We start from the raw sequence: 9,957 nt of genomic DNA, 5'->3' as shown, positions 1-9,957 counted from the left end.
GAAAACAGTACACCTCTCTGAACAGTGTCTGGGAGGCTGTGGTTGCTGCTGCACGCAATGTTGATGGTGAACAGATCAAAACACTGACAGAATCCATGGATGGCAGGCTTTTGAGTGTCCTTGCAAAGAAAAGTGGCTATATTGGTCACTGATTTGTTTTTGTTTTGTTTTTGAATGTCAGAAATTTATATCTGTGAATGTTGAGATGTTATATTGGTTTCACTGGTAAAAATAAATAATTGAAATGGGTATATATTTGTTTTTTGTTAAGTTGCCTAATAATTATGCACAGTAATAGTCACCTGCAGACACAGATATCCCCCTACAATAGCTAAAACTAAAAACAAACTAAAAACTACTTTCAAAAATATTCAGCTTTGATATTAATGAGGTTCTTGGGTTCATTGAGAACATGGTTGTTGTTCAATAATAAAATTATTCCTCAAAAATACCACTTGCCTAATAATTCTGCACTCCCTGTAAATATAAACTGGAAAAGCAGTTAGAAAAGCACATTAAGTAACCTTTGCAAAATTATTCAGTGCACTGCATTATTTAAATTGTTCCCCAAAACAGGTTTTGTAGTGGACAAAGGCCATATGTAATGGGAAATGTTCTTACTTCAAGGGACATGGTTCATGCATAAATGATAAGGCACTAACTCTTACAAGAGTGCCTAAGGAGGGAAGTTGCTCTTTCCTAAATGTTTGCGCAAAGAAAAAAGACAAGCATTTACACAGAATTTATTTTAAAATGTATAACTTCTTCATAATATAGTTTACATTTTATATCTATTCTCTAGACAAGTAATTTTGTAATTTTTCTGTTATTAAAATTGACATTTGAATTTTAATTTGCATTCAGATCCGATTTTCTAAAAGAGACAAAACATTGCAATTTTTCTCCCTTGCAACCACAGTGAGGAATAATTTACGTGGATGGCTGAACTGGGCACTTGCTGCACATTCTTCTACAGATCTGAGAAGTTGCCATGTACAGCGCTATCTAAAGCAACTAGTGGTGTTTGTAGCAACAAGTATGCCAGCGGCTCACACAGCTAGAGCATAGCAGAAAACCAGGTCTTGGAAAATCAGTGGGTGGCTCCTCCCCACACCTGCCATGAAGAGGGCAAGAGCCAACATATTGCATATTCACAAAGCTTTTCTGCTGAATTATCTCACCTTACTTATTAACAATTTAACTCTTCTTAAAGGGGCACTATGGTGAAAAATTGTAAAATTTAAAACATAAAGAAATAAGAGGTACGTTTTTTTCCATCGTAAAATGAGCCATAAATTACTTTTCTCCTATGTTGCTGTCATTTACAATACGTAGTAGAAATCTGACAGAAGCGACAGGTTTTGGAATAGTCCATCTCTTCATGGGGGGTTCTCAGGGATTTATTCATTTTTAAAAGCACTTGGTGAATGTCAGTTGCTCTGTCCAACTGCCAAAAAACTGTGTAGCAAGCAGGAAAGCTGGCCAACATCATTGTTTAAATCCAGATTTAGGGGGAGCAGCTCCTGTGTTCAGCATGTCAGCCCGACATCTTGCAGCATGTCCATACATACTGTATGACCAATGTCAGCCCTAAATTGGTAGCATCGTTGATCAGGCATGCTCTTGGCATAACTACCTTTAGGGCCTGTACACACTGCTGCGCTTGCGTTTTTAAAAACGCAAGGTCTTTTGAAAAAGAATGAAAATCGTGATGACTTGTACACACTGGTGCGATGCGTTTTTAGAAAAACGCAATCGCAGTGCCTGCTGCGCTTTTTTAAGCGCAGCGCATGAAAAACGCATTAAAAACGCATGTGCTTGCGTTTTTGCCTGCGTTTTTCAGAAATCAGTATCCCAGAAGACTCTGCAATCTCCTGATTCCTGTTGAAATGTAAACTAGAAAAAAAACAAAGGATTCTTTAGCCAATCAGCAATTACAAGAAAAACGCAAACGCACAAAAAACGCAGGCAAAAGCGCATGCGTTTTTAAAACTACAGGCACTTTAAAAACGCATGCGCTTGCGATTTTGCTTGCGTTTTTCAGTGTGTACAGGCCCTAAATCTGATTCTTCAATTATAATAATTGAATGGTTGATTGGCTGCCATATTGCCTGATGTATGGCCACCTTTAGGGCCCGTTCACACTTATAATCCTTTGCAGGAGTGATTTTCCCGCGAGTAACCCAGAAGAATCACTGGACACTGCGGCGGTTTTAGAGCGATCGCGATTAGCGTGCGTTGCACGCTAATCACGATCGCTAATCGCGGAACGCTCATCGCCGGCAAACCGCTGCATGCAGCGCGGTTGCGGTTATCGCTAACCGCAACTGTGGCAGTGAGAACACTGCCACTTGCTACATTGTGTAGCGGTTTTTGCAAAACCGCTAGCGGTTTGCCATGAGTGGGAATCGCGCGATTCCCGCTCAGGTGAGAACGGGCCCTAAATGATTGGCCATAGTGCAAGCCTTCAGAAAAAAAATTGGGCCCCTGAAACTTATTTCAACTACTATCTCATACATGATCTATTTTATTTTAGAATGGTGGCGATCTCCCAATGTTGCTTAAAACAAATACAAAAGACAAGTGATAAACTTGTTTCAGTATTTGTACGTATTAAAATTGCTATTATTAACTGTTAGTAAATACTAAGAAGAACATGAATAGATCCATTTCCTGTAGGACTGAAAGGTAGCTATGTGCTTCTCACGAACAGTACAATAGCAACTACAAGAGCAGCTTTCTGTTCTTCACATCTGCCTAGACAAGCAAAGCAAACATGAGAGGCAAATAAACAGAGGCTTTGTACCAACATGGAAAATCAGAGGAACAGAATAGTTTTCATTATAATGTAGCCACTTAAAACGTATCTAAAAGCAAACAAAAACCACCATCTGATCCCGTAGTGTACTCATGAGGAAATAATTAATTACCACTAAGTTACTGCTAGCACCTGAATCTGTCCCCTGTAGTGCTCTACACAGGAGGTCACAGTATAAAGGTGCAGCACATTAAAAAATTGTCCTTTTTTGCACTCTATCACTTTAATTAAATCACCTGAATATTTATTGCCGCCTAAATGCCTGTTTCATCATCATCAACCTCCAAATTATTTCAGACAGATTATCGGTCAAAAGGGTTGTGGCGATAAAGCATCAACGAACAGGTTGGAAGTCAAATAGCATTGCAGTATAATGCTAATTCATCAAGCTAAAGCAGCACAGCTTAAAGTGAAGCTCCAGACTGAAAATCTACTGAAACAGCTTGGTGTCTCTTTAACAGTTTCACAGAATCAGAACTTTGTTTTTCTTACCCAAGCCTCATTGTTAGCTGCACAGAAGCTAAGCTCCACCCCATCAAATTAATCAGTCCGGGCATTTTTCCCCTGATGCTGTGCAGAGCATGATGGGATTACTGATGTTATTGTTCTCCTTCTGCTGTTTTGGGAAAAATGTGGGTTTTTTTCATTTTGAATTTGAGATTTGAAGCCTAGCAGACGCAGTTGGGAGGGGTGATCAGGACACAGGACAGTTGGAACTGTGTCTTATGCTCCCTGTCACCTCCTTTCAACCAAAAAAGATGGCTGCCCCATGAAATCACAAACATTTGCCTGTTCTTTTAAAGCAGGGTGGGCAAGAGATTATATTACCTATTTTAATTAACATAACTAATGTAACTTAAAGGGGAACTGAAGTAAGAGGTATATGGAGGCTGCCATATTTATTTGCTTTTAATCAATACCAGTTGCCTGGCAGCCCTGCTGGTCTATTTCTCTGCAGTAGTATCTGAATAACACCATAAACAAGCATGCAGCTAGTCTTGTCAGATCTGACTTTAACCACTTCTCTACCACAGGTTTTTTCCCCTTCAAAAGCTCTTCCCATTCATTCGGTAATAACTTTATCACTAATTATAACACTGAAATGATCTATACATTATTTTTTACGGGAAAAACTAGGCTTTCTTTGGGCAGTACTTTATGCTAAGAATTATATTATTTTATACTGATTTGACAGGGAAGAAGAAGAAAAAAATGAAAAAAATCACCATTTCTCAGCTTTCAGCCATTGTAGTTTAAAAATAAATTGTGCTATTGTAGATAAAACAGACACATTTTATTTGCCAATTTGTCCCGGTTTTTACAATGTTTAACTTGTGTCCCTAGTACAAAGTATGGCGATAATATTTTATTTTGGGTGAGGGGTGAAGGAGTTTCAAAAATAATGAAAATGTGCTTAATGTTCCTATGGTAAATGAATAATGGTGTATTTGGAAGTAGTTTTACTTTTTGGCCACAAGATGGTGCTATACGTACTCAGTTTTCTAAAAATAGACAGCAGAACCAAATATTTATATGTGTTTATAGGTGTTTGTAAATAAGGACGTAGAAAAGCGTGGCAGAAGTTGCTAAGTGGTTAAAGTCTGAAACACATGATCTGCTGCATGCTTGTTCAGGGGCTATGGCTAATAGTATTAGAGGCAGAGGATCAGCAGGGCTGCCAGGCAACTGGTATTGATTAAAAGGAAATAAATATGGCAGCCTCCGTATACCTCTTACTTCAGTGCCCCTTTAACTACTTGATGACCCAGCCTTTACCCCCCCTCCCTTAAAGAAAACCTGAACTGAAAATGAAAAGTCAAAATAAACATACACAAGTCATACTTACCTCCGGTGTAGTCTACTCCTCAGTGTCTTTCTCCTGTCCCGCGTCCTGTTTGTTCACTGTGATCAATGGAATTTTCCGGCCTCCATTTTGAAAATGGCCATTACCCATAACAGCTTTCTGGTCAGCACACAGTTAAACTGTAACATCGCCCACTTGAGCCATAGGGAAACATGGACACTTACCTGGTACATCAGTTTTCCTCTCAGCTATAACTGACAGCAACTGATATTTTACTGACAGCAACTGATATATTTCAGATCTGACAAAATATTCTCAGAACTGGAAGGGATTATTGTCAGAAGAAAATGGTGAGCTTCTGAGAGGAACTGATGGCAAGGTGACTATGCAATGTTCATTTGACGTTACCTCATGTGTTTATTTTAAATATTTTTATTCAGTACAGGTTCTCTTTAAGGACCAGCGCTGTTTTCGCTGATATGTGCTGGGTGGGCTCTACAGCCCCCAGCACAGATCAAACACCAGGCAGAGCAACCAGATCGCCCCCCTTTTTTCCCCACTAGGGGGATGATGTGCTGGGGGGGGTCTGATCGCTCCTGCCTGTGTGTGGCTGGCGGGGGGGGGGGGCACCTCAAAGCCCCCTCCACCGCAGGATCCTCCTCTCCCTCTCCTCCCTCTCTTCCCCGGAGATCGGAGGCTGCACAGGAACGGATCTGTCCTGTGCAGCCTCTAACAGGCTCCTGCCTGTCATGTGACAGCGATCCCCGGCCGCTGATTGGCCGGGGATCGCTGATCTGGTACAACGCTGCTACTGTTAGCAGCGTTGTACAAATGTAAACAAAGCGGATTATTTCTGCTTGTGTTTACATTTAGCCTGCGAGCCGCGATCGGCGGCCCGCAGGCTATTCACGGAGCCCCCCGCCGTGAATTGACAGGAAGCAGCCACTCGCGTGAGTGGCTGCTTCCTGATTAATTAGCCTGCAGCCGGCGACGCAGATCTGCGTCGCTGGTCCTGCAGCTGCCACTTTGCCGACCCACGTTATGAGTGCGCGGTCGGCAAGTGGTTAATGACAGTATGTTTGTTTAGGCTGAAGTTCCTCTTTAATGTTTTGTAGCGCACGCTATGCACGCTTTACATAGCAGCGGTAGCTGGCATGTAAGGAGTATGCGCATTGCTTCCTTAGCAATGCGCGTAACACTAAGGGTCCGTTCCCACTAGCCACCGCGCGCGGCTGCGAGACAGAGTTTCCCCATGCGCTTTGCCTGCGGGGAACCTCTCCGAATTCTGCCCGGTTTTAACGCTAGTGGAAACGGCCCTAACTGTGGGTGGCCCTGCTCCTGTGAATTATCGCTACCGCGATACTTCACTTGTGGCCGCTACTGTGTTAATTTACATTGTTATGCAAGTGAAGTATTGGTGTAGCGATAATTCACAGGAGCAGGACCACCCGCAGTTAACCACTTAAGGACCCCGGGCTTAAAGCGAACCAGAGATCATGTAAAGAAAAGCTGTTATACATACCTGGGGCTTCCTCCAGCCCCATATGCGCTGATCGATCCCACGCCGCCGTCCACTGCTGCCCGCAACTACGAGAACCGGCTCCCGTCGCTGACGTCATCGGAGCCAGGCTATGCAGGAGAAATGCGCCCTCTACGTATCTCTCCAGCGGCTGCTGCAGAGATACGCAAAGAGCGCACTTCTGCTACGCCAGACTGAGTCCGACTGACGGAAGAGCAGAGAGCCGGTTCTCGTTGTTGCGGGCAGCGGTGGATGGCGGCGTGGGATCGATCAGCGCGTATGGGGCTGGAGGAAGCCCCAGGTATGTATAACAGTTTTTCTTTACATGATCTCTGGTTCTCTTTAAACCCCTGTAGTGACCAGGCCATTTTCACTAATTAGGCCACTGCAGCTTTAAGGACTCATTGTAGGGTTGTACAACTCAGCACGCAAGTGATTCCCCCCCCCCCTTTGTGCCCACCAACAGAGCTCTTTGTTGGTGGGCGAGGATCGCTCCCAGGATGTTTATTCTTTTTTGTAAATATTTATTTCTATTTTTTATTAATAAATATTACTATTTATTTGTATATTTTTTTTTTCCCTACCCTTCCTCCCTCTCCTAGCCAGCCTATGACAGCGATCGTCTGTCATAGACTTCAGCCAATGAGAGCTGATTGCTCTTGAGTGTCCCAGGGGGACAGCCTTATCACACGGCTGTCCCCAGTACAGCGCTGCCATAGATTACCGATGGGAGGCTGATGATGGAGTGAAGTCACTGCGCGCAATCTCCTGCAAAACACGCCCACAGGACCTTACGCCGATCAGTGCTAGGCGGTCCTGGGGCTGCCGCCACGACCACACCCATCATTGTGACGCAGTCAGCTAGTGGTTAATGTTACGTGCAATGCTAATCAAGCCCATTGAGTGTAACAATGCTAGCAGTTCGATTAGTTCTCAATTATATTTTAGCAGAAGTGGGTCTATTTAGACCACTACTACCAGACTGATCTGATTTCCATTCGAGAAGTGATTGATCGGTTGCTGGATTGAACTTTTATTATACTGTAGTAAAACGATTAAAAGCCGCTTAAAAGGAGGGAAGTGGGTGGACTCACCTCATTCGAGTAAACAATGAACAAACGATAAAGCGTTACTAGAATAACAGTAACATTTATTGAAAAATCTCCAAGGGCCTGATTCACAAAGCGGTGATAACTCAGTTATCACGCCTAAAAGACTTTAGGCGTGATAACCTTTGCACCACCTAGTTATCACCGTTTTGTGCTGTTCTTCGCGCGAAGCTCGCGCGTGCAAAGTCCCATAGGGCTTAATGGACGCTGCGCGTGAAGCGGGGGCGCTGCGCGTGTGCGCGGTCGCGCGCGCAAAATTCGCGCGAGTTTCTTCTTATCATGCCTAAACTGAGTTTAGGCGTGATAAAGGGCTTTTCACTCGCGTGCAAACACTTTGCACCGCTTTGTGAATCAGGCCCCAAGTGTGCAACACGTTTTACGGGCCAATACCCCACCTCATCAGGCAATCAATTTTGGAGACACGATATGGGTCAGTCTGTGGGCCAAGTGCCTCTGTGACAGAGGCGCTTGGCACACAGACTGACCCATATCGTGTTCTCCAAAATTGATTGCCTCATGAGGCGGGATATTGGCCAGTGAAACGCAATGCATACTTGGAGATTTTTCAATAAATGTTACTGTTATTCTAGTAACATTTATCGTTTGGTCATTGTTTACCTGAGTGAGGTGAGTCCACCCACTTCCCTCCTTTTAAGCGGATTTTAATCATTTTATTCTTGTTGGCACCTCTGTGATAATCGTTTTACTACTGATCTAGTCCACCCATGGTGGAGGGGTGTTTCCCTGTTTCCTTCTTTCTACAGGGAGCGACTTTTTAATACCTGAGTGGGGTCACGTCATAATTCTCCCCACCTGCCTTTTCAGTGGTAACCTTTGCGGCGACCCATGTTTGTGAGTATTACACCGTTTGTTTGTGTACAATATACCTCCTTTATCTGAATTACTACATCGGGCTCTCGGTCTCATTTTTGTCTCTTCAAGCTATTTTTATTGAACTGTGTATTGCAAGCTTAATGCTAAGGCATTGGTGGGCCTGTTCATCTCTATTGACTGCCCACTGTTTTTGTTGTCCATTGAAGTGGCCATAAATCTAGTGATTTTGGCAGCAGATCGACCAAAAGATCAATTAGAGCATGAAATCTTTTGGGGATTACCCTTGTGACAACGCCTCGCTTCCCCTGGCCACTGTCCCCCTAATTTTTTATGTCCCTCCGCTGCTTGTGCAATTATACTTTACCAGTCCGCCGTCCATCCATGTCCTAATTGTACTTCCACAATTGCACTCCCACTCGGTTCCCGGCAATACAGCACGTGGAGCGCCTATGTTACATCACAAACATGCCCCCACGTGCTATAACCCCGGCACATGGGGGTGAAAATGAAGAAATACAATGACATACAATGCGGAAGTACAATGAGGACACAGACGGACAGCGAACAGGTAAAGTATATCTGCAAGAGCACTGGGGGTGAGGGTGGTGGTGGAGGGGGGCATAAAGCATTAAAGAGAACACCAGCTGGGGGATTCCATTGTGTTTGTCATTCGCAATTATCACACACTGTTACATCTGCACACCCAATCGAGGATGTAGGCCCAAGATTTTCCAGCATGTCCAATCAATACATGCAACCAATTTCAGGCAGAAATTGGTCGAACTGACGATCAGCATGCTCTTGATAGCACAGATTTTCATCAGATTCGATAATGATTATCAAATCTTTTGGTCAATCGGCCACCAAGTCTACAGATGTATGGCCACCTTAACGCTCTGAATGCACTGTATGTAACACGCTGTCAGTAGAGTTGAGTAGGCAGGAAAATAACTAATCTGTTACACCACGCACAATGGGCTTGATTCCCAAAGCCGTGATAACTCTTATCACGGTCGCGCTAGCCTTTTGCACGTTATAATACGCGTAACTGTTTTTGCGCAGTAATACGAATTTCCGCGCGAAAAATGTGCTCGTTTACGCACATGAAAACAGTTATGCACGTTATAGCGCGCACAAAACTCTAGTGCAACCGTAATAAGAGTTATCACGGCTTTGTGAATCAAGCCCAATGTGTTATATGTATGTTGTAAAGTGCATGTTGCACAAAGCACATAGGCCATTATCAAATATTTACTCATAACTTATCACCTACTTTTCGGTATTTAGTTTTCAATTGCAGAGTGTTACAAAGTTTTCAACAGAAGATAAAAATGTACCGTATCTCCTAGGAGAAAATGTAGGAGAAAAAGTAAATTGCATAAATTCCATAGTGTGAACCAGTTCATGTCAGCCTCTGTGAGACCACAGTAGTAATGGTCACTTTGCTGGCTGTGCCAATTGATGAAGTGACTAAGGGCCCTTGAGTCACAGCAATGGCTTAAATGTTGTTTTGTAACAAGTTAATCAACCTATAGGAGTAGATTTACTAAGGTTGGTGACCAGTGGGGAAGGTTAGGGAATGTAAGTGATGCAGCAAACATACACAGAACGTTTTAAAATTGTCTGTAACTAGGGGACAAAAGTTTACAACCTTCTGGGCCACCCCAGAGTATAGCAAGGACTGCTAAACAGTTAGTGAATTAGTTTATGTTGTTGTAGCAGATGTCACTATGGGCTTAATGAGAGGAGAGCTAGTTATGCGCATGCTACACGCAGTAATGCAGCATAGTGTGTGCTGCTAACTTATTCACACTCCTTCTAAGTAACAGCCGCTCCACTGAACCCTCCCTGAGCCCAGCGGGTCCAGTGGCTT

The sequence above is a fragment of the Hyperolius riggenbachi genome, chromosome 3 (assembly GCF_040937935.1).
Source record: "Hyperolius riggenbachi isolate aHypRig1 chromosome 3, aHypRig1.pri, whole genome shotgun sequence".
In the NCBI taxonomy this organism is placed as follows: domain Eukaryota; kingdom Metazoa; phylum Chordata; class Amphibia; order Anura; family Hyperoliidae; genus Hyperolius; species Hyperolius riggenbachi.
This window is presented reverse-complemented; position numbering follows the sequence as displayed.